The sequence below is a fragment of the Pongo pygmaeus genome, chromosome 18 (genome assembly GCF_028885625.2).
Source record: "Pongo pygmaeus isolate AG05252 chromosome 18, NHGRI_mPonPyg2-v2.0_pri, whole genome shotgun sequence".
Taxonomy (NCBI): domain Eukaryota; kingdom Metazoa; phylum Chordata; class Mammalia; order Primates; family Hominidae; genus Pongo; species Pongo pygmaeus.
Window position 1 is genome coordinate 48,786,216 of NC_072391.2, and position 25,768 is coordinate 48,811,983.

Consider the following 25,768-nt stretch of genomic DNA (forward strand, 5'->3'; position numbering starts at 1 on the left):
TCTTTCCTGTCTGGTACTCTAACTGCAGCCACATTTGTCTTCCCCAACTCTCAACTCCATCTTCCCAACTCCGAGAGTTCACTGGGCTCCACCTGTGATTCAGTTTCCCTGCATGACAGTCTGAAAACTTTCCGAAGGCAGTAGGCTGAGGCAATTGTAAGACTTGCCTAATTTACTTCCCATCTCCCAGGGATTGATGTCCTGAGTTGCCTGATGCCTAACAGTTTGAAAACTGTTGTTTTATGTATTTTATCTTGATTTCTAGTTGTTTCAAGAGGGAGATTATATCCAATTTGTGTTTCTCTGTCTTAGCTGGAAGTTGAAATCTAAATCCAATTGTGTGTTAAACAAAGGAATTTTATAACCTATTTGCTTTCCTGGAAGTTCTCTTGGTGCAGTGTGGAGGATCAATTTGGCAGAAGGGAGAAAAGAAGGGAAGGGGAAGGAGAGAGAGAGAGAGAAGACTAGTGTGAGAAAATACTATTCGAGTTGCACTAGCAATAGTCCAGAAAATACATTTCAGGCCAAGTGCTTGGAAATGATAGTGGAGCTGGAGAAAAGATGGACTTTAAAGATGCTTAAGAAGTGTACACAATAGGAATTGGTGACTTGGTGGCCAGATAGTTGTTTGTGGTGGTGGTGGATTTATCAGTCTATGTCCCAGCAGGAAAACAGAAACCATTCTAGATTTTTTAAGTGAGAAGGATTTAATTCAAGATATTGGTTATAGCATTTTGGAAGAGCTGAAACAGCAAAATAGGAAATGAATATCACGCAGAGACTGAGAACATGTACTGCCTCTGGGATGGAGCCCATGAGCCAACATTCACTGCTCTTGTTACTGGAAGCACAAGCTTATGGTACCAGCCAGTAACCTATGGTGTTGGCACTAATATTAGTGGAGCCACTGCCAAGATACGGCTGGAAACCCAGATGTTACTATTTGCAGAGGTGTCACTAGAAGTAGATGGGTTTCTAGCGTCCCTCTATCTTCTAACCTGTTGAGAATGCTGCCTCCTGGCTGAACCTATCTGGAACCCAGCTGGCATGGAAATCTGGGTGATAGAATTCACAGGATTTCAGCCCCAGAGAGACAGAGAATACAGAAGGGTGAGTGCTGGCTGGGAGCCCACAACACATATTTGGCACAAGAAGTGTGGGAGGAGGAGGAGTCAGGGTGAGCTCATAGCTTCTGATTATGCTGGAGAAGAGGATACTAGCAAACCATCTGTGGTTTGCCAATTGTATCATGGTTCCTTGTTCTATAGTAAGACCAAGGTCATCCCACAACTTGAAAAGACAAACTTGGTATCTGGCCTTGAGACATGTATAATTCCTGATGGGTCAGAATCCCATGTGTACTTTCCTGTCATGACAGTTCCAATTATTGTAATTAAACAACTAACTAGTTGAGGCTATAAGCTCCAAGAAGACAGGTAGTATATCTGCCAGAATTGCCCCTATATCCTCAGTATCCTGAATGAAATCAAACATAGAGTCAGTACTCAATAAATGTGGGTTGGATACATGCATGAGTGAATGGTGAATGAATCTTGCTAGGGAGAGTAACACATGTAAAACAACAAAACTGCCACCCAACAATAATTCCACAAGAAATTGCAAAATGGTTGGGTGGTCAGACAGATCTGGAGATGTGGGAATGTGGTGATTTAGGGGGATCCAAGAAGCCCTGTGGAGGACGTGTCTGTTTGGAGCTGGCCTGGAGGAGCAGCAGAGAGAGGCAAGACCCCTGTCTTTCTCCTTGGCAACTATCATGAAGGAAAGCCTATGAGGAGGGCTCCAGGCCTCTGCATGCAAGGCCATCTGTATTTTTGTTTCTGCCATCTAGAAGAGGGGGATTTTCTTTCTTCAATGGGGAAATACAGACTTATCCTGGTATGAACAAGCAGAAGCTTTTGGGTATACAGAAAGTCTTAGCCACAGAGACAATTCTGGATAGACAATAATAAATATCATTAAAAAACTGATAAGAAATGTTTATTTTTCAAGCACTAAAATGCAAAAGCCCCACGCTCTACTGAAGAAAAAAAAAAAGCTTAATTAAAAGTAGAACCTTTCTGAAGGGCAATCAGACCTAGTATCCACATAAAATCACCACACTGGGCATAGGAGACACCAGCAACCCAAAGGCCAACAATAAATGAACCCCGTAAAACCAGAAATAAAATAAGCTCTCTGTCTGACGCTTGAGGCATGGGGAGGGCTGGCCCCTGTGGCTGTATAATTGTCCCGCTCTTACCTCATTTAGGCCAATTAGGAAATGACCTGGAGGTGACCACTTGTGCTTTATATTGAAAACCCAAAGTAGAAAGGGCTCACCCAAAAGACCAGGGCTAGAGGTGTGATAAGACTGGAGGCATGGGCACGGAGGAGCATTCTGGTTCTTTCTGTCCTTACCCTCTCAGGAGACGCACAATGGATTTTCTGACTCACAAGGTGTTGAGACTGCAATTCCAGCACCCATTGGCAGGACCTGATTGGCCAGAGCCATGAACAGGATTTAAGCCCCTGAGCCCCAGTCTGAGGCAGCACAGGAAGGCAGCAGGGGTGAGGGAGAATGAGCTGAAATCGTGACTCCTCAATGTGTGGTCCTGAAGCAGCAGCTACATCCTCACCTGAGAGCTGGTTAGAAACATTTCGGGCCCCTCCCCGGACCTGCTGGAACAGAATTGCAGTTTAAGAAGATGCCCAGGTAATTCATGATCACATGCTAGCATGAAAACTCTGGCTTATCTGAGGCCTGAAGGGCACGAATGTACTGCACCCAGCCTCTAGAGCCTGGCTCCAGCCACATTCACCACTAAGACTAAGTGGCGTCACTAAGACTTTCAGAACCTGTAAAATGGAGAATGTCATCCCTGACCTGCCCAACTCTCCAGAGAGAATGTTGAGGAAGGAAAATGAGATGCATCCATCAGAAAGTGCCTTCAAAAGGTAGATATGTTAAATGTTTTTAAAAAATGCCAAAGATATTCCTATGGCACACATAAATAAGTTGCTGCAAAAGGCGACCCAGGACAGTCTCCCACCTTCCAAAAAGCAAATATCCGAGGCAGATGTAGTCATATAGAGAGATACCCCATGTGGAGCTTACAAGTATGGGCTCTGAGTCATACTTCTGTCTGAGATTTATCATCTGCAAAGTGGCAATATTATAGGATATTATGTGAGTTAAGATATAAAGCACTGAAAATGCCACTTAGTCCAGACCAAATGATAACCACTATTATTATCTCATAGTAGTGTGTTAGGGGTTAAGTGATTTAATGTACCTAAAGGAACAACAGCACTACTTACATCATGGAGTTGCAAACAGTGAATGAGATACAGAACCAAAATTTGTGAAGTGCTCCTCTTGCTGCCCAAGAAAGAGTGAAGGTTTAATAGCTTTTCCCAGCAGTGATTTTTGCTGCCGCTACTGTTATTGCTATTATTATTTGCAGACCATGTGCACAAATCCTCTGCCTTCAGGTCTTTCTTGAGTATACACAATCCCTAACTGAAGATCTGCAGATTCTCAACAGAATTACTATGTAAGAGCAAGCCCCACCTTTGTGCATGTGCACATGCACACACGCGAGCATCATGCACACACACACACACACACACACACCATCTTCAGCTTCCTGGCAGGTACGTGTCAGGTGGAAAATGGCCTTCATGGGAAGGGATGAGATGACAATGCCAGCAGGTAGAGACTCTGCCCATAAAACCCAGGAAAGCTAACTTGGAGCAGCAATTCTACAGCAGTTTTACTGCTCCAGGACTGCCAACCTTCAGGTGGGCAAAGCCACCAATGAGATGGCACACCTGTTTCTTCCCAACATGGGCTGCATGTACACCGAAACCTGCTTGCCCTCTGGGGAGACACCTGGCTGAAAACTCTACTTAAAAAAATCCTGAAAGAGAGGGATATATTCAAAGACTCCACCTGGGTCTTCTTAATCCCCTGCCTTCCTAGGGGTCTTCTCCCTTCTAAAGCTTTTCCCACGAATAGAAGCTCTGATGTGATCCTGACAACCACTCAGAACAAAAGAAGCCAAGCCCACTGTACACACAAGGAAGCACAGACGCAGAGATGAAAGCAGCACCAGCGGGGGTCATGCCACATGTTGGAGCTCTGGCTGGCTTAGAACCCAGGTGTTTCCACCCCCCATCTAGGACTGGCCTAGGACAAGGAGCAGTGCACACCCCGCATTACTGTTTGTACGATTATCTGTTCAATGCCTAGCACCACTGGGTTAAGCTCTGTGTAGGAAGGAATTCTGTTTCCTTCCATTGATGTTGTCCCCACTGTCTAGCACAATGTGCAATACACAATAGGTTCTTAATACATATTGATTGAATACATGTGGGAAAAGTTTTTAAACTGAATCCTATTACCAAGAAGAAAATCTTGACATCACCCTTAGAAGAAAGCCTAAGAGTGAAGAGGGACTCGGCAGAGCTGCCAGGCTTGTCTTTGTCCAGCTGTGGTCCCTTCAAGCAGACACCTGCTCCTTTGTCCATTGTTCATGTCTGTGAGATTAAGAGTATTTATATTATTAACTAATATTAATATGTTCTGTTAATAATGGCAGTGACTCTTGACTGAGCACAAAGCCTTGTGCTATAAATAAACATACCTTTGGTCCCATTTGGCCCCCATGGCTACCATGAACTAGAGATATTATTCCCATTGTTCAGATGGGGATGCTGAACCCCTAACAGGTGAATAGTCACAGGTCATAGAGTTAGTAAACAGCAGAGCGCCAGTCTACCTGATTCTAAGTTTGTTTTCTCTCCGTTGCATGAGGCTATCTTATTAAAGGGGCTGCCACTGCTGGGCTTCCTGTTATCCTCCATCAAAAGGCAAAGGCTTCCCACACCAGCAGATTGCTGTTGGAAGGTGGCCTCCCTCAGACCCAGAGTCCTGATGGATATAAATTGCAGGACACTAAGGAGCAACTCCCGCAGTCACCCACCCTCATCCACCCAGCTATCTATCTCTTACATAAACCTTTGATGACACTTCCCAAGTGACCTCTGTGTGTGTGTTTGTGTGTGTGTGTGTGTGTGTGTGTGTGAGAGAGAGAGAAAGAGAGAGAGAATGGGTTGTGAATTAGGATGGAGAAGCAAGAAAAGCAAAGACAAAGTGATTCTTGCTCCCCAAGGACCCTGCAGTCTAGGGGAAAAAAGATAAAGATAGTCAACTGTAATAATATTAGGCACAGTGATATAGTTTGGCTGTGCCCCACCCAAAATCTCATCTTGAATCGTAATACCCATAATCCCCACATGTCAAGGGAGGGACCTGGTGGAGGTGATTGAATCATGGGGGCTGTTTCCCCCATACTGTTCACATGATAGTGAGTGAGTTCTCAAAGATATCTGAGAAGTTTGATCTGATGGTTTCATAAGGGGCTCTTGCCACTTTGCTTATTCACACTTCTCCTTCCTGTCACCTTGTAAAGAAGGTGCCTTGCTTCCCCTTTGCCTCCTGCCATGATTGTAAGTTTCCTGAGGCCTCCTTGGCTGTGCAGAACTGTGAGTCAAACCTCTTTCCTTTATAAATTACCCAGTTTTGGGCAGTTCTTTATAGCAGTATGAGAATGGACTAATACATACAGTATGATGAGGGCCAAACAGGTTCTTCCCACCAGAGGAAATACTAATTGATTTTCTCATGGGCTTGAAGGAGAATTCCTGAAGGAGGAGTTGGTATTTGAATTGGACTTTGAAGAACAATTCAGATATTGGTAGGTGGAGAAGTTAAAATGATGATAATGATGATGATGACAATGATGATGATGATAACAATAATATGAAAAGCATTCTAGCCAGAAAGCACAGCACAGGCAAAGGTATGGAGGCGGGAAAGTGAATATCTTGGGTGAATCCCAGTTATGGGTTATGGTTCCCTTGCTGGCCTGCCTCAGTCCATGATATTGTCCAGCTTTAATTACTCTTACAGGTGAAGAATGAGAAGGTCCATTTACAGTGCTAGTCTAGAACCAGGCAAGGATGCTATATTCACACTTATAAACCTTTGGGCACTTTATAAAGGAGCTTTGAGGAAATGGGGCACTGGAAATGTGCACTTTTAAGGTGGGAAGAGAGTAGAGCAAGAATGACATGTCTGTGGTATGTGTGATGCCCCTCCCTCTTTCTGAACTCATAGCAGACATTACTAATCAATAACAGCATTTCCTCAAAATTTTTTCAATCCAGCACTTTCCCACCCACTGACAACAGATTAGAGTTTATGAATGAAATGCAATCAATTCGCTCTCCTTGGAATAGTGCATAGAGCCTCTAGGTAGAGATCTCCAGCAGTCAGATGATTTGAGTGAGTTCCAGGTTCACTACTTCCTGGCTGTGTCACTTTGGGTTATTTGTCTGGATTCCTCTGAGCTATCACTTAGCCATCTGTAGATAGGAAGGGAAGCAACTAACATTTTGTGGATGCTGCAACAGAAGCAATGCTACATCCTCACTTAATCTCATTTTCTTCTCTTCCTGGCTAAGTAGTAAAGGAACATTCCCCAGGCAGCTGCTCTGCAGTTAGGTGAAACCAAGTGACTGATTTGGCAAATGGAATACAGATGGGAGGGGTATATACAACTTCAGGCTTGATCCTGACCACCATGCTCCTCCACATCCTCTGTCCCTTCATCTGCAAAGGGTTCCATGGAGAACTTCAAGGCCTTAGGGTATGTGGGAATAACTAGATGAAAGCAGCCTGGATCCCTGAGTCACCACATGGAAACTGCCCACCAAAGTCTCCATTAGAGTCCATTTAAACGATAAATCCACTTCCATTTGGCTAAGCCACTGTGATTTTGAACCTGATTATGGCAGTGACCATCACTCATCCCAATTATAAGAGTAAACACATGATTTCATTTAAATGCATTAACAGCCCTCTTAGAAAGGTATAATTCTGCCCTTTCTCCACCATTTTGCTATTTAACTAATGACAAAACTGTGGCTCAAAGTTAGATAACTTCACTAGTGTCCCACTTTTGGAAGATAAAGGACATTGAAAGACCCCTCCCCCTAAAGGCCCCTAATCTTTATAAAGCATCCAGAATCTTTCAAAAACTCTGTCTACAGTGCAAGAGTTTGAGGAGATTTTGAAGATCTGATGAACTCATGGAGTTGAACAGATTTATAAATATTTAAAGAAATATACAGAGGCTGATTATGACAATGATGATGACAGGACCAGGCAAGACAACTTCACCCTTTGCAGAAGCATCCTGGCTCTGGTTCTTTCTAAAGCTCAGGCACATGAAGTAGGAGGGGCTGCCCTCTTGTGCTCCCTGGGAGGAGGCATTGGCACCGGGAACCCTGTTCCCTTGAGGAGCCCCAGGGATTGGAAGGGGGTAGGGTGGGGAGAGGGTGAGGAGAATAATTATAATGGCATAGCAGTAAATGAGCATACTTTTAAATATGAGCCTGATTTACAGGTTCCACCCACTTAATTGTTTCTTTCATAAACTGCACATTCCATACATCATAGGAAAACATTAAAGAAAGATCTCTCATGTGAAATATTAAAGGCAAATGGCCTCTTCAAGGGACAGCCACCCACTGTTTCCCTGTGTGGCCAGGTCTGGGGTTTAGACCAGACACAGGCCTTATGTGAAAGAACTGCCCTTCCCCCACCTTGCTGAAGCTGGCCAGCCTGTTCTCCAGTCTAAAGGGACAGGGAGGAGGCCCCTGGCCCTTAGCTGCAGCCCTTGCTTCTGGCTTCATTGCCATTTTCTAAGATTAATAAACCCTCCAAAACATATAAGGCTTTTGCAGGGGGACAGTGCATCAAGTCCAGCTTTGCAATTATGAGAAGGGGATCTCACCATAAATCCCCCAAGTTGATCACAGCTTGGAGTAGAGGAAACCTCACTGAGATGTTCAAAGATTTTTAAAGATGCTGCTGAAAGAAGCTTTTTACTTTAAAGAGCAGTAAAACTGTTCCTCACATCTTGATTTTGAGTCTCTGGGTACTGTCGACCATAAGGAAATAGAAAAGTGGATTTTCTGCTTCAAAATGGAGAATATTATTTAACTCCTTTCCATAATTAATCCACTACCTATTATGTGCCCAGTGTGGTTAGGCATTGTGGAGAATGTAACAGATTTCCTGCTTCAAGGTGTTTTAAACTTGAGGAAAAAGATTTAAAATATATGATAGCATTCTGCAATCATTCATTCAATTGCTGAAGACCTACTACTTGCCATACTCAATGCTAGGCACAGGACAGATGTAGAAATGGGTAGCTGGATTCATAGCTATGGGTAGATAAAATTAGTAGTGTGCTGGTAAGCTTTTAACAACGGGCTCACAGGGGAAAAAAAAATCCCTGTTTTTTTATATTTGTTGTGGTGTAAATACTCCCAACATGGCCAATTTCAAGCCACCAAAGTAGCATCAGTGAATCTGGGAGTTGGAAAGAGATTGCACACCCTTGCCGGCCAATTGAAAGAGCCAGTGCTGGAGCCACAGCAGACCACTGAATATACTCGAAATCTAGCGTGTGTGGTATGTGCGGTAAATGTTTCGTCATTCAGAGGGGAAGGAGGACAGAGTATCCTATCTCAATTCAGGAAAGGGCTTCTTGAACAGGAAGAATGTGAGCAGGCATCCAGGAAGAACAAGGTTTGGAAAGAAGGAAGAAAGGGGCTTTTAGGCCAAAGATGCTAATCAAAGCAAAGCCACAAAGACAGGAATGGGTAAGAAAAGTTGTTTTTCTGGAAGTAGATTGCATTGACAAGCTGAAATATTGTGAAGCCAGAAGGCAGACTATCTTGGAAATAAGGCCTAGACTCTGTGTGCCATCTTGGGCTAGGAAAGAGATTTCGGTACATACTTGGCCCAAGGGGTCTCCATCCAAGTCAGATCACAGATGCCTGCACTGATACCACAGATATGCACCCAGTGGCACAATCAGCTTTGGGGCAATTAAAAGGCCCATTGAATAAAAATTACAATAATAGCAAGTGCTTATTGAGAGCTAACTGTTCCATGTCAGAAATATACCAATCACTTTCCATCTATTAGCTCACTTCATCTGCACAACCTAATGAGGTTGTTGCTCTATTGAGCCCATTTTACAGATCAGGAAACCAATTCACCACAAGCTTAGATAATTTTCTGGACTCCTTGTTCTGGGATCACACAGCTAGTCATGACAGAAAGAAGATTTGATCCCAGGCAGTTTGGCTCTGAGCCTACCCTCTTAACCTCTCTGTGATTTCTTTTCCTTTCTTTTATTTTTCTTTTCCTTTCTTTTATTTTTCTTTCATTTTAAATTCATGCCCAATCTTTTATCTATATAGTACTCTTATTCTTTTCTACTCCCCAATTATTTTGAAGCAAATCCCAAGCACATGTAATTCCATCCATAAATAATTCAGCATGTAACTGTAAAATATAAGGACTCATTAAACACACACATACATCCCATTATTGCATTTAAAGTTAACAATAATTTTTAATATCATCCAATATCCAGTCATGGTCACATTTCCCCAATTATCTCATAAACACAGCATAAAAATAAATAACCATTTATTCAAATGAGGATCCATGAAACATCCAAATATTGCATTTGATTGCTCTTTAAGTCTCTTAAAACTCCTCTCTTTTTTTTATCATGCAATGTATTTGTGGAAGAAATCATATTGTCTGTCCTATGATGTTTTCTACAATTTGGATTTTGTAGTTTATGTGCCTACGGTGTCTTTGAACATGTTTCTCTGATCTCTGTATTTCTAGTAGATTGGTTGTTATTTCTAGAGGCTTGATTCGAATTCAATATAAAAATTTTTTTTTTGTCAAACTTACTTCTCAGGAAAAATCATATTTTTCTAATAGCCAGCACTTAAAATCTGGGGTCTTTCTTTTTGTGATCTCAACAGCCATTGAAGATTTTTTGCCTGGACCCATTGTCTCATTTGGGGCCACCAAATGGCAATGTTCTAATTTTATCATTCCTTCTTCATTTATTCTAGAAATTGAAATACATACATGAAGACAAATTTTCCTTTACTATTAACTATTTGGTTACCTCAATGAATATTTTATAGATGAAATACAGGACAGATCCTCTAATTTTTTTTTACTATTTTCCAAATAATTTGCTTCCTATCAATGTCCAAAGATGAACATTGAGGCTGTTGTTATTGCTGTTTATATGTTTGTTTGTATGTTGCTTTTGTATCATTTTGAACTCAAAGATTTGAACATGTGATGTATTTTAATCTATTGCACTTGTTTTCAATTTAATGGTGCACTTGTTCCATTTTTGACCCATGGGCATCTTCTCAGTTCTTTTGGCTCCTGAGTCCTTTTGGCATTGCAGTCTTTTACGTCTTTTTTGTTATCTGGAATGACAAGATATTCTCATTTGCCTTGTACATTTTCTCCTGACCCAGAATCAGCCATTTCTCCAGTGGGAAATGGTATTTAGAAAGTGTACTGTAAAAGCTAGAGAAGTTTTCCATGCTTCTTCTAGAGGTAAATAGTGGCATAAAAATGCCAAGCTGCAGCTCAGTAAAAATATTTTCCATTTGGGTTTAGTTTCTTCTTGAAGTAAAGAAGGGGTGTGACCTAGGTACATTTTCAAGTTCACCAAGTTGCTACGATTTTTCCTCTTTCATTCCTTGCTTCACCATTAAGGCTTCCATGAAAAAGAAAACAAAGCAAATAAACAAAAATTAAAAATTTCCCAAAGAAAGCACTATTAATTCCAAAAGCCAAATTTGTTAAATTTTATTCTGCAATCTCCACCTCCTAAAAAGCAAACAGAAGGCCAGGTGCAGTGGCTCACGCCTGTAATCCCAGCACTTTGGGAGGCCGAGGCAGGCAGATCACGAGGTCAGGAGATCGAGACCATCCTGGCTAACACAGTGAAACCCCGTCTCTACCAAAAATACAAAAAATCAGCCAGGCGTGGTGGCAGGCGCCTGTAGTCCCAGCTACTCGGGAGGCTGAGGCAGGAGAATGGCGTGAACCTGGGAGGTGGAGCTTGCAGTGAGCCAAGATAGAGCTATTGCACTCCGGCCTGGGTGAAAGAGCGAGACTCCGTCTCAAAAAAAAAAAGGAAACAGAAACTAACCCCTTGATCATGTTAGTATTGACCCTAGTGCTGTCTGTTAACTTGGGATATAAGCAAAGAGTTTGAAAATATTCTCAGCTTTCGTTACATATTCTCTTTAAAAATTTGCTAATATCCTCTAAACAAAACTGTTCTCTAGAGTTCAGAGTGTAAACTTTCCAGCAGATGCTGCTGATACTAAAAATGTCTCCCAATAATACCTTTTAACTCAATTTCCAATCCTTAGTCCTTTTCTACATGCTTCAAGATGGTCTGAGGATTTGCTGTGCAACAAATAGTCTGGGCAAATCTTCCTAATACAAAGCTCTTTAGCACCAAGAGAAGTGAGAAACTGATAGTTGCCCACCAAAGTCCTTTTTCCTTATTCTTCTTGCATGCAGCAAGCTCACATTTCCCAGCTACTCTTGAAGTTAGGTATGGCCAAATAATTACATTCTAGTCAATGGATTATGGGGAGGGATGTGATGAGTCACTCCCAGGTTTGGCCCATAAAATCCTCCTCTGTGGGCTTGCCTATGCTTTTATTTGCTTCTGGCTGGATGAGATGGAGAAACCATAAGATCCTTGCAGGCAACATGTTGAAGATGAAGGAGATTCCATCTGCCTGAATCCTAGAATATCTGCAGGGAAGAGAGCTGCCCACCTCCACCAGGAATTCTCACATAACTCTATTTGAGAAAAAAATACACTTCCATTAAATTTCAGCCATTTCTTATGACTGGGTCTATTTGTTACCAAGTGAAGCTCACTTATATCAAAAGACAGCAACTCAGTAAGGGCCAGGTGCTCTGGGTTCCTGTGATCCCTGCCCATACTGTCCACTAACTCTCAAAAATCCTCTTGAAATTAAAATTTGAAGCACATTGTGTAGATATAGATTTCCTACTCATAATATTAAATTGGCTTCAGAAAGTGAAATCAAACTTTCGGAAGCATAGCCTCTCCTAGGAACATGAATAGCCAGTATACTATTGAGTCCAAGAAGAGGACACTTCAGTTAAAAATCAAACACAAAACAAAGCAACACAAATTGTGAACTGTTTAGTCAGATTGCCTGGGCTCATACAGCAGCTCCAAATTTTACTACCTGCTATAGTAGTCTTGGTTTTCTCACCTGTAAAATGTGAATAAAGTTTTGAGTTAATTTATATAAAGTACTTAAGTCAGTGCCCGGTGCATAAGTGCTCCAAGCATAAAAGCTACTATTCTTGAAATTACATGAATTAATGAATCTATTTAACAAGTATGAATGTCATGCCTCCTATGGTCCATCTCTATGGTTGTCACTGGGGTTTCAGGGAAGTGGGTCCTAGAGGGAAAGGAGTTCTGATCACCATCATTAGACCAAGATGTGGAATGCAATTCTAAAATGGAGCCTCAAGTAATACATTTCCATGCACCCATGAGGGGTAAACTTTGTCAGCCTCAGACAAGAGTCTCGTTCACTCATTCATCCATTCAACAAACCATAAAATAGATGTAAGGTATAAAAGTAGACACCATAGCTGGGGTTGGGGAGGGCAAAGATGAGTAAGTTATTACTAATTATTATGAGCTGAAACATTTTTCTGGGAGAGTCAGAAGTCTTCAGTGCCCTCTAAGGAAGCATGAAACAAACTGAAACTCAGACACCCATTGCTCAGCCTCCTGCCAATTCAAAAACAAGCTTTCTCATAACATGTCTGTAAAACTGGTTATTTCAGGGTGTCAAATTCAGAAACTAGGAGAGGGCCAGGCAGGTGCCTCAGCGATGGCAATCAACCAGCCTGAACAATTGACCTGCGTTAGAATCCCTTCTGATGGGCAGAATGGACTTGGCCGCCATATGGGAAGGTGGACACAGTTTGCCAGTTCTCCTAAGTTTCCAAGAAAAATATCTTCACACACTGGTTTCTGTTTTCAGGGAAAAATCCATCAACTATTCTATAAACCTAGATTTGTATATGAAAATTTCCAATTTTTAAACATTAACCAATTCTTTAAAGAATGTTTTCCAACTGTGCATGTCCACCAAAACCCAACTGTGGGCCAAACATGGCATGTGGGCCATCAGCTTGAGATCTCTGGTGTGTTTACTGGACAAGAGTTAAGGGGATTTGGGCAGACAGAAAGTGAGAATCATTAGTGGCAAATTTTTTTTTAGAAGAACACAAATCAAAACAACAACAGGGAGGAGTCCAGGGCCCTGGGAAGGAAGCCACCAGACTCTCTCTTCTGTTGAAGGAAGCCACCAGCATGGCAGGGAGGCCCAGCCACACAACAGCACCCTTCATAGGCATTCCATATAAATCAGAAGTATTCGCAGACGCAAGAGCCCTCCAAAGCCATTTTTTCCCAATACGAATATTGTCCGAGTGATTGTTGGGGGAATACACAAACAGACTGCAATAAAATTAAAAATAACTTTTGAAGGAAATAGTATATTGGAAGGATTCATTACAGAAGTTCAAACAACAGCCCATATGTTTCCCTCCTCTTTATGGTAGAATATACAGAGGGTCTGTAATAAAATGAGGGCAGGGAAGGGGGGTGAAGAAGGACTTGCTTGCTGAGGCAAAGGATAAGATCCAAACAGCAGATAAATAACCAAGATATCTTTATGATTATATAGGCACTTGCCTCCTGAGCTAGCAGAAATTTCCTTGCTGATATACATTTGCAATGATGTTTTAATTAACACTGGCTGACTGTGATAAGAAATGAATAGTTTTCTTGTCCATTTTTCTGTCCATCTCCCAACCCCCACTCTCCATTTGTCTTTAAGTAAACCTATGAATTTAGTCCCTCTGGATATAAGTCTCTCTCTAACTTTATTGTTTAGAATCTAAAGTCCCTTGTGATTTTCAGGTTAACTGAAGGTTACGTGGCGATGATACAAGAACCTACCCAGAAGTTATGGTTCCTTATAATTTAAGAGAATTACATTTATTCTCAAAGTCTGTCCTAGGCTGTATACAATGTAAAATTTTATTTTATCTTTAAGATAATAAATTTTCCTATAAATCCTGGAACATATCAACTGTTGTAGACAAGTTTTTGAGGGCCTGAAGGAACGAAGAGGAGAGGAGGAACTTTTTCATACCCACACACAATTGTGCTCAGCCTTAAATTTTCATCACAACATACATATTAATGATATTTTTATTTATGCTTTGTCCTACAGGCTTTGATTCACAGGAGTTGATGCCAAAAGCTTAGAATATACAGTTCAGGCTTAATGAGGGATAAAGGGAAGTTGAGATTAGTTGTATCCTGAACTATCAGTGTAATTAATATTAATTAATTTACTTTTATAAAGAAATAAATCATCTTTTCTTTTGAAGTTTATTTTCTAAGAAGCCCTGGATGGATACCATATCAGACACTACTGAGCTTGAAAGGTTTAAGAAAGTATACATATGAATTGTACACATTTATAAACAGAAAGAAAAGGAGATAAGGCAAGAAGGCAGAAAGGGAGGAAAGAGGAAAGAAAGGCAAAGAGACAGGAAAGAAAGAAAGACGAAAGAAAGGAAAGAAAAAGAAAGAGAAAGAAAGAAAGAAAGGAGGGAGGGAAGGAGGGAGGAAAGGAGGGAGGGAGGGAGGAAGGAAGAAAGAAAAGAAGGAAAGAAAGAAGAAATAAAGAAAAGAAAGAAGAAGAGAAAGAAAGAAAGAAAAAGAAAGAGAAAGAAAACAGAAGGAAGGATCTGAAGAAAAGAAAGGAAAAAAAGAAAGAAAAAAGAAAATAGAGAGAAAGAAAGAAAAAAAAGAAAGAAGGAAAGAAAGAAAAGAAGACCTTTCCGCTGTCATCTCAGGTAGGGAGATAATGAGATGCTGCCACGATCTTTCTCAGACCACCTTTAAAGTTTTAGGCTTTTTATTTCCTTTGCTTCCTGGTTAACCTTAAGTTTAAGCCCTAATAAAATCCAAATTTATGGGGATCAAGCTTGTCACCAGCCTTTCATTACTGCCAGTGTCCCTTCAATTTCATCTAACTCAGTTTGGGGCATTTAAAAATGTTTTATCACACTTAGTAGAGACGTTTGGTGTAGTCACCAGCAAGCCAAATAATGAGTGTTTTGAAATAAGCCAATACCGAGGACTCAGATCAGGGACTAAGATATGGATTGTGCTTTAGAGAGGGGGGTCTTTGCTGGGCCCCAGTCCCTCATGTTTTAATCAGGAAAGGCGGGTGGCAGGTCACAGAGATTAGGTTTAACCTTCCTGATATACATCAGATCTCTTGCCCTTTCAACCTTCCAGCAGTGTGAGGAGGCATTCTTTCTGAAACCCATAAATTAGAGACCAAGGTTTCTTTGCAAAGTATAATGACAAGATGACAGAATCCCCATGAAGCCTAACTCTTTTCCCTAGACATGAGATTTTTATTTATTTTCTTTGGAACGTTAAGCTGCGATCAGTGGGTCAATGGGAGTACTGCTTTAAAAAAAAAAAAAAAAAGTTAAAAAAATGCTCTGGTCATGAATTCATTCTGCTAAGATTTAAGATAAAAAAGTAAAAAAAAGCAAAGGACTCTTCCTCCTTTACATGCTTGTTTCAAAATCCACTAAGTAAGTTATTTAGGTTCTGAAAGTTGTATACAATGTAAATCCATCCGGGCTGAAGTAAAAAAAAAACCAGGAGCTGTAAAGCTGGTTTCTATATTGTTTGGACATAATACTGTTCTCAAGTGAAGCCATAAGGGAATAGGGCACTTAAAATAGGGTGTCACATTTCAAGGTAATAAATAGCAGATTGATTCTACCTCCCAATTGATCCTGCAGTTTACTTATACACAAGATGGAAAATAAAGTAACAAAGCCACTGTGATTTACTTTGTAGAAAGGAGACACTCAGTATTAGCTTAAGTGAATGCAAAGGCCAGCTCTGACAATTTATTACAGACTCAGCCCAAATGTAGTTTGGATCAAGTTGCACTATTGGCACACATATATTGCCATGCTTTTAGCATCCAACAATTAAACACACTTTAGGCCGCTCTATTTCTTAACATACATTTTGCTATGCTCTTCAAACTAGCCTTGTCATTCAACAGTAGAAATCTGACCCTTTTCTTTGCTTAACATAGGCTCCCTTAAATACTGAGACATCAACTTGTTCCTCCTGTCTGTGTAGGAGTGGTTCCTAATATTTGGAAATTGGGATGTGATCTAGATGTTTGTTTTTGAAATTCCCTTCAATTATTTTCTTCCTTCCAAGCACAATGTTACATAATATGGCTGTTTCGTATTATGAATTGAAAACACTTTTATTCCAGGAGTGTTTGGGGGATTCCCCAGCATCCTTTGGGGCACCCTTATCCACTTGTGTGGGTTTAGGGGAAATTGATCCTGGCTTCTGAATGGCTGGCTCATATTGGAAAGTGCTGACTGGCTGTATCACTTCATCCTGGACAAAAGTACTGAATCACAACAATGATAGAACTTACGATTTTTTTTTTTTTTTTTTTTTAGTTTTCACAATGTGTCATAAACTGTGGTAAGTACTTGTCAATTATTGCCAAATACAGTTTGCCTATTGTCAAAATAGCCCTATGAAGTAGGTGCTAATCTCTGCCTTTTTCAGAATGGGAAACTGAGGCTTACAGCGGTCAAACCACTGAATAAAGGATTCACACCCAAGCCCATCTGATTCCAGAGTCCATGATCTGGGCCAGTATTGTATAATGTCTCCAAGAAGGGCACATAAATATTGTCCCAAACTCTAAATTACTAATGGCTAAAAGTTCATTGTAAAGCTATTGTTTATAATTCTCCATTAATTTGTTTCATTGAAGCAAATTATCCATCCTAAACAGAAACCTGGTGTGAGGGCTCATGATATTGGTATGCAGTTTATATTACCCTGTATCATCTCCTCTTTTGTTTCTTTGATGCCATAATAGGGCATTTCAGTTTTGTTTCTAATCAGTACTTTTTTTGGTCTTCCCATGGACTTAGAATGCAAAAACAGCTTAATAAACTAAAATTGTTTAAAAAATGAATAGTGTTGAGAATGAGAATACATGAGCATGTTTCTATGAGGTATAAGAAAATAATGTCAAACATTGTAGTGGAAGGCATACTTTCAAAAAAGATAAAGGGGTATAGAGAACAATAGTCTTTCTGGCTTTCTGGTTCTATAAATATGACAGAGTAGATTACCCACTGCACACACACACACACACACACACACCCCACACAGATGTTCACACAATTAAAAAAAGACAGCTAAAAAAATGGGAAAAAAACTTCTTGTATTTTCTAATGCATTACTGAGCTCTGCATTTTTGTTTAAGCAAAGAATCCTCAGGGAGAAGAAAACAAAAGGAAAAGACAAATCTAGAGAAGGAAAAGACACATCTAGAGAAGGAAGGTAGTATTCAAATTGGCTTTTGATTTCTAAATGGCTACAGAGGGCACAAGACATGGAAGACGAACAGACACCATTGCACCTCATCCTTCCTGTAAGGGTGAAAGAGAAGCATTCCACATACACACATATCACACCAGGAAGCATCACGGAAACTGGACTCCACTGTCTCCACCTTGAAACTGGATAGAAATAATTTTTAACCATGAAACTGCTCTCATTGTTGTTTGAAAATTCCTCAAGCTGAAAAATTATTTTAAAGTGGTGGCAGGTTTATGGAGCTCCCAGACAACTAGCAGAAGAAAATCAAATATGCTCTGCAGAAACAGAATTCCAAGTATATGCTCACAGCTAAAAATCACAAGCAACAAATGGAAGGTGATCTTACAGAAATAAAAGCCATAATCACAACACTGAAGCCTTTGGTAATGAAATAACAAAATGCAAAATGTAAACAAAATATGTTTATTATAATTAGAAAATATAAGAGGAGATTAAAATATGAATTAGATGTAAGAGGTGATACTAATGATATAGTAGATTTGAAAAAGTACCAAATAGAACTTCTAAGACTGAAAAAGTAAATATAATACTTGAAGTTAAAAACTTAATGGATGTTTTTAACTGTAAATTCTAAATAGCCAAAGATATTGTGAACTGGATTCTCAATCAGAAGGAATTATGCAGAATGCAGTACGGGGTGACAAGGAAATAGGAAATACAAGAGAGGTTACGAGGAAAGAAAGAAAAGGTCCAACATATGATTAACCAAGTTCCCCCAAAAAACAAAATGAGAAACTGAGGGAGAGGCAATATTTAAAGGCTGAGACTTTTCCAAAATTTATGAAAGATACAAGACTTCAGATTTTACGAAACACAAGGATCCACCCCAAACTATATGCAGTCACCTTATAACAAAAACTAAAACTATAAATGATCTTAAATTCAAGCAGAGAACAAATTATCTATAAGGAAAAACAATTGAACTGACAACTGACTTCTCAAGAGTGACATAGAAGACAATGAGATAAAATCTTCAGTACGCAAAAAAAAAAAAAAAAAAAAATGGTCAATTTAAAATTGCATGCAACGTGCAGCTATCTAGAATGAAGGCAAAATAAAGACATACTCAATTAAACAGAAATTGAGTTTAACACTAAAAGATTATCAATTAAGAAAAAATATGTTTTGCTATGAAGCAAGAGGAATTTGTATTTAAATTTAAATTTAGGTAAGCATTAGCCATATTAAAAATGATAATGCTATTTTGAGAAATTAAAATATATACAAAATACTAGAAAAATTACAGTTGGAAGGTGTTGACTGGATTTGTAGCATTCTAAAATTTTAGGAGAAAAATACAGATATTAGTTAACTCTAGGTTTTGTAAGTATGCGTGCAAAAACCTTAGAGTTGCCACTACAGTTTTAAAAAAGAGGAAGCATGCATAATTTACAAAACAATGAATGAAATAATGGAATTAATGGGGGAAACAAAAATATGGAAGACACAGAGGAGAAAACAGGAAAGAATGGAACAAATAAAAAGCATGTACAAGATGGTAAAAATAAATACAAGTATATCAGTAATCACAATAAATGTAAATGTACTAAATTTATTCCCTACTTAAAAAGCTTGACAAACCAGATTAAAACAATATAAGCAAAATGCAGATGTATGCTGTTTTTATGAGACATATCTGTAATATAAGAATATAGAAAGTTTGAAAGTGAAAGGATAAAAAAAGATATTCCCAACAAAAGCAAGTCAAAAAGAAAGTTGTGAGGCTATCTTTCTTTCAGACAAATTAGAATTTAAGGCAAAAAACTTACCAGAGATAAAGATAATAACTGCCATATGAATAATAGGGTCAAGTTAATAAGAATCTTACACAAAACTTCTAAAATTATAAGTGCTTATTACATAGCTTCAAAATACATAAATAAAAAAGCTAGACTCTCAGGAGAAATTAATAAAATCCAGCATAATTGTGAAGAATTTTAACATCCTCTTAATAAGTGATAAATGAAGCAGCCAAAATATTTTTTTAATTGTAGAATATTTGGACAGCATATTCAATAAGCCTGGTCTAAGGGACCTAAATAGATGAATGAATCCTCAAATTTAAAACAGTACACTAAATGACACTCACTAAAAATTTTTGAAAACTGGCCATGCATTGTTTTTCTTTTTGCTAGTACTAACAGTTTTTAAAAGTTTACATCATACTGTCATGTGAATCACATAATCAACAACTGATCAACAATAATAGTTAACATGCATTAACACTTAATTGTACCTCATAAATATATACAATTTAAAAATGAAGTGAAAAGACAACCCACAGAATGGAATATATACTTTGCAAATCATATATCTGATATCTTATAAGGAACTTCTATCTAGACTATAAAGAAAGCTTGCAACTCAATAATAAAAGACAAATAACCCAACTGATAAGTGGACAAAACATATGAATAGACATTTTTCCAAAAGTTGTACTAATCGCTGATAAGCACATGGAAATATTCTTAACATCTCTAGCCATCAGGGAAATACAAATCAAAGTTACAATGAGATACTATGTCACAACCATAATCAAAGGAAAGTTAATAATAAGTGTTAATAAGAATGAGGAAAAGTGGGAAAAAACAATTTCAAATGGCTAAACATGTTGTTCCTATCACTTTCACTCCAAGAAATGGAAAATTAGAACAGTCATAATCACTAAATAAATTGAATCCATAGTTAGACAATGTTCCTTAAAAAGATTCCAGTTCCGAACAGGTTTCTGGTGAGTTCCAAACAAACACAAAAATTTCCAGAGAAGAATAAAAAAAAAAACCCTCTTCAGCATATTTTATGAGACTAGTAAGTTGTGATTCCAAAACCAGTCAAAGAAAATATGATAGAGGAAAAACACAGGCCAATCTCACTAACGAAAAGCAAATATCCTAAACAAAATACTAGCAAACAGAATCTAGTTATGCATAAAATACATAATTCATCATGACAAGTCGGATTTATCCCTGAAATTCAAGCTTGAATTAACATCTGGAAATCAAGGAATTATTCACCATGTTAATAAATTAAAGGAGAGAAACTACATGATCATCTTATTAGATGCAGAAAATAAGTGTTCAATATGTGTTACTGTCCATTTAGTTAAAAACTGCTCAGGAAAAAAGAGGAACTTCTTAATATGACAAAGGATGTATTTAAAAAAAAATTAAGACAAGCATTTTACTGAATGTTGAAGTGACAAATGACTTCTATTTAAGATCACAAAGAAGGTAAGGCCAGCTCCTAATACAATTTCTAGCCAACATTCCATTGCAGAGTCTAGAAAGCGAAGTAAGACAGGAGAAAACATATATGGAAGGATTATTAAGCAAATAAAAATGCCATGCTATGTAGACGATGTAGTTTGTCTATATAGGAAAGCTGAAATTATCTACCAAAAATTATGAAGGCTAAAGAGTTTAGCAAGGTTGCCAGTTTCAAAATAGCCAATATATAGAGGTCGGTAGCTTTTATAAACACCATCAACAGTTAGAAAATGCAACAAAAATATTATTTACAACAGCAATTTAAAGTAAAATACATAGGATTAAATCTAGGCCTTTTACTTTTCCATATATATTTGGAAAGCAAGTTGACTTTCAACTTCCATTGGGATTTTGAGTAAAACTACAACCAATCTATAGAAAACTCTGGAGACAAATTATATTTTTATGGCTTTAATCATTTTTTGTGGATAGCTAAACATTAACATTGATGAAGTTCAAGATACAATGCTGCGGGAATAAAGTCACAGCTGATTACCTAATATAAAAATACTTTTGCTCAAAAACATACAAAACTGAACAGATTAGAAACACAAGGGACAACAAGAGAATGATCACGCACCATTTAGAATATGGGAGTACCAAACACATTGCTAATCTATTTCTTAATAGGTTGATGAATATACAAATATATACTTTATTATTTTCCTTATTCTTAAAATTCAATATAACTATCTTGAATTATTTAATACAAACATAATTGTCTTTAGGAAGACAAAAAGGAAAAAGGATGTCAAAGATAATCTTCTACAGTGATTCTCAAACGGTGCATTAACAGTCAGTTAAAATGATGACGATGATGATGATGACAATAATAGTGGCTTTCTCTATGACATGCTACTAAGAAGTTTATTTCTAGTAATAATATACCAAAGTTGATGAATGGTTTACCTTCAAAAATTATCACTTAGAGCAGAATCAAACTTCTTTCTATTGTAACATCATGTTCACAGACTGGCTTTATCATCTGCTTTGAACAGAGCATGAAGACAGCCACAGGAGGACTCATGCCTAACTCAGGGCCAATTTTGCTATGCCTCCCTTGGAATGACCTACTATAACTGGTAAAACTTGAACAATTGAGGTGCTTAGATGCATAATTAGATGTGTTTTCCTAAAATTTTTTTTTGGAATTCTTTCAGATTCTGGGTGCATCCATGAAAATGTTTTGCATGAGTATATATTATCGATTTTTTTCACCTTGACATAACAGTAGTCAAACAGAAAGGGATTAACATTTATTGAATATCATGTTAGGCAGTGAAACACATGATCTCATTTAATTTTTATGATAGTCTAATGAGATAGGTATGTCGACCTAAAAGGAAGAAGTTGAAGCAAAATCAATATAAGTAGAAATCTGATTTGGGTCAAGCTTGAGGATTGCAACCTGGGAGCTTAGATTCAAGTTGCCCTGAATATACACTCTGATTATATTAGGAGCAGTTACAAGTGGATTTTTAAAGGCAAAAAAGGGGGACTGTGAGTGGGTTTATACAAAATTGTTTGTCAGAAATTCTCATTGGTTTACAGAAATAACATTGATTAGTGATTGGCTATACATTGTGAGGCTGTAGGGTGTGGGTACAGCATCCAGTACCATATTATTAGGTTAATTTATAGTTTCCTGTGCAGTTTCAAGAGATGAATACATGGCTCAAGGGGGAAGCAGGACACGACTGCTGTCTCATTTTAATGTCTCTCTGGGCCTGATTATTTAAAAGGACTCACATTCCTTAGATGAAAGTTCTTTTCTGAGGTACTATTATTCTCTTTTTTACATTGATGAAGAAATGCAGGCCTTAAAATGTCAAGAAATCTACCAAAGTTTTCTTTGCTTAAGAGTGACTGAGTTGGGTTTGAACTCAGATCTGGCTGGTTCTAGAGCCCATTTGTCTGGCCCTCGTCCTATTCTTCCTTTCTCAGGAGTTGAAAAGCTCCATTCAAACAAAACATCACTATTTTAGAGATGAATGCACCCTAAGATGGGGGTAATTTTGCTACATAGGTCAATTTAAGACCCCAAAATAGGCAATTAATGATAAGCATGGCAGGAAAAAGAGATCATATGAAACTGGGAGAAAGCATTTCAGCTGATTCCTAATGGTTTATCTGTTAAAGAGAAGAGGGCATGGGACTATCAGTGATTCTTAAGCTGTTCAGGCCACAGCATCTCTCCCCGGAAGGAAGTGCATGTGTACACATCCATGCATAATTTGCACATGATGCCAGGGGTTCTCTAATCCCTTGAGCTCCATCGTCAAGTCTTACCAGGAAGAGTGGATTCTTCTGGATCCCATAGATCTGTGAAATCCCTTCCAGCTTCATAATTCACTGATTCTAAAATATCTCTTCTAATAGCTACAAAAGGGAGCCTTCCACGCCAGAGGAAAGAACAGGCGCCTTTGGTCCTCAACTGTAAGCTATCTGCAAACTGAGAAACTCAGTGGGGCCTCTCCAATATTTTAGTGTGTCTACTGAGGAGGGCTTTGTGTCAGGCTTGTTGGCAGGAACACAGGAAATGAGGACAGGGGCATTAACAGCCTTTGTAAACAGCACCTTCAAGGTCTTCAATCACCAATTTGAGGGTGTTCACCACCAGGGTGGAAAAAAAGAGAAGAAGAGGTAAAAGCCAAACAGGAAATGCAATGAAGGGAGATGAAAGAAGATCAATAAAGAGAGAAACATTTGGTTTGAAGTCTTAACTTTAAAATAATGGGAACCCCCTGGCCACCCCCTCCAGAAAGTAATTTGGGGCATTACTGCAGGTCTGGCCCTTAGGTGTAATTGCCCCAGATTCCAGGCCCGCAGAGGTTTAGAATTCCAGGGCTTGTGCAAATAATTCAGTTCGGGGATGTAGATTTATTACTACCTTTTAAATTAAAAAAAGATTTTAAGATTACTTAATGTTAGAAGAAGATACTGTGGATTTTAATTTTTTCCCTTCTTTCTGAATTAAGGAGAGGCAGAAGGAATTTTCCTTAGTGTATATGTCCAAAAGACAATGCAATGCCATATTAGAGAAATTAATCTCTATCTGAATTTCTGGAGCAGACAGGGAATGGTATTTTCCAGGACAAGGAATCCTTCAGATCATTGAGTGTGAGACACTGGTCCCTGTGGCCTCCTAGGTCATTCAAAATTCAACAGTCTTTGCCTAAGGAAATATGTAGCATCATCCCTAGAGATGCTAGGACTCTTGAAAAACCAAGCACTATGGAGTACTTTAGAAATTCCAGGTCCAACTGGCAGCACAGGAGTGAGTAGAAAATGAAAACATAGTGCTTCTGAAGCCTTTAATTTTCTTTTAGGCATTCATTTTGTTTTTAAGATCTTGAACCAAATGCCAATTTCAGGAACACATTTTTCCTTTGTGTTTTGTGCAGAGGAGAACAGAGAGTTGAAGATATTCTAGAAGGAGGGCAAAAGGATTGGAGATTTAAAAGAAGATAAGGAGACAGACACACGATTCCAATTATATGACTGAAGTGGCCATTATTTGGGGGCATGAAAGGATGAGCAATTCCAATCCCATCTCTAAATCATTTTTCAAATTCCACCATTTAGAGAGCTCACCCTATCTCTGTAGCTTGGAGAGTCTTGAGGTGAAATGAAAATCCCAAATGATTTTCCAAATTGTAGTTTGCAAATTAAATAGGACCAAGTCACCCTTTCTGCTAATTTTATAACAACAGCTGTGTTTAAAATTAAACACCTGTCTTTCCTTATTATTATGGATCAGCAAAAGAAAGAAGATCCATTATTTTGAGAAGAATTTATTTACTCATTAAATAATTTTTTCTTAAATTTACTTTGATTTGGTCTCTCATTGAAGCACTCAACAAATAGGGTGTGGACAGCATTGAATAATTTTTTTCCTCCCACATTCTCCTTTCTTTTTCATAAATGTAGAATTCTAGGCAGAAAGTGAATCCCTGTAAAATTTTAGGCACACAGTCAGAGTGACAGAGAGATATTAATAAATGCCATTGCAGGCCGGGTGCGGTGGCTCACGCCTGTAATCCTAGCGCTTTGGGAGGCTGAGGCGGGCGGATTGCCTTAGCTGAAGAGTTCGAAACCAGGCTGGGCAACATGATGAAACTCTGACTCTACTAAAATACCAAAAAAAAAAAAAAAAAAAAAATTAGCCGAGCATGGCAGCATGTGCCTGTAGTCCCAGCTACTCGGGAGGCTGAGGCAGGAGAATTGCTTGAACCTGGGAGGCAGTGGTTGCAGTGAGCAGAGATCGTGCCATTCCTCTCCAGCCTGGTGACAGAGCAAGACTCCATCTAAAACAAAACAAAACAAAACAAAAAACACCACCGCAGTTACTTTTACTTTTATTCTCTGATGTTGTTTGTTTTTTTCATTTTGGAGAGGGGCAAACATTTTACAATAGATGCTTTATGACATCTAAATTACTTATCTCCTCCATCTAAATCCTAGTGATTTATAAGTCTTAATTTTGTAGATATTCCCCCATGATTCCTCTCCTCTGGGACCTCATGCTTTCTTTACATTCTTCTACTTGGGTCACAGTTTCTATGGTCACCAGGTCACAGAGCACTAACTGTCACCATAAACCATTGAGATTGTTACCTCTATCTTGGGCCAATTTGAGGGAGGCCAGCTTTTATCAGAGCTGTACATCATACCTGGGCACACATAGGGCAGTAAGTTGGGGAAGCTCCCATCAAAAACCCACTGACCACTGGTTCTCAGTCATGGTGGCCTGCTAGACTTATCTGGGGACTTCTAAAAAATACCATTGTCCAGTCCTCACTTCCAGACTTTGAGATCATCTGGTATTTCTAAGCAACAGGATTTTTTAAAGTTCCCTGGTAGATTCTACATTGCACCCAAATTCAAGAAATACTACCTTAGAGTCTTTATCTTTTTTGATTGCAGATTTCTTTTCTGCTCCATTGACAGAATTAATGTAGCTCC

At 38.8% G+C, this 25,768-nt stretch overlaps 1 long non-coding RNA gene across 1 annotated transcript in view; it reads right to left on the reverse strand.

The window, feature by feature from the left end:
* LOC134738569 (uncharacterized) overlaps positions 1-25,768 on the reverse strand; it is a 65,347-nt gene that overhangs the window by 10,973 nt on the left and 28,606 nt on the right. The gene's annotated exons all lie outside the window — the stretch shown is intronic.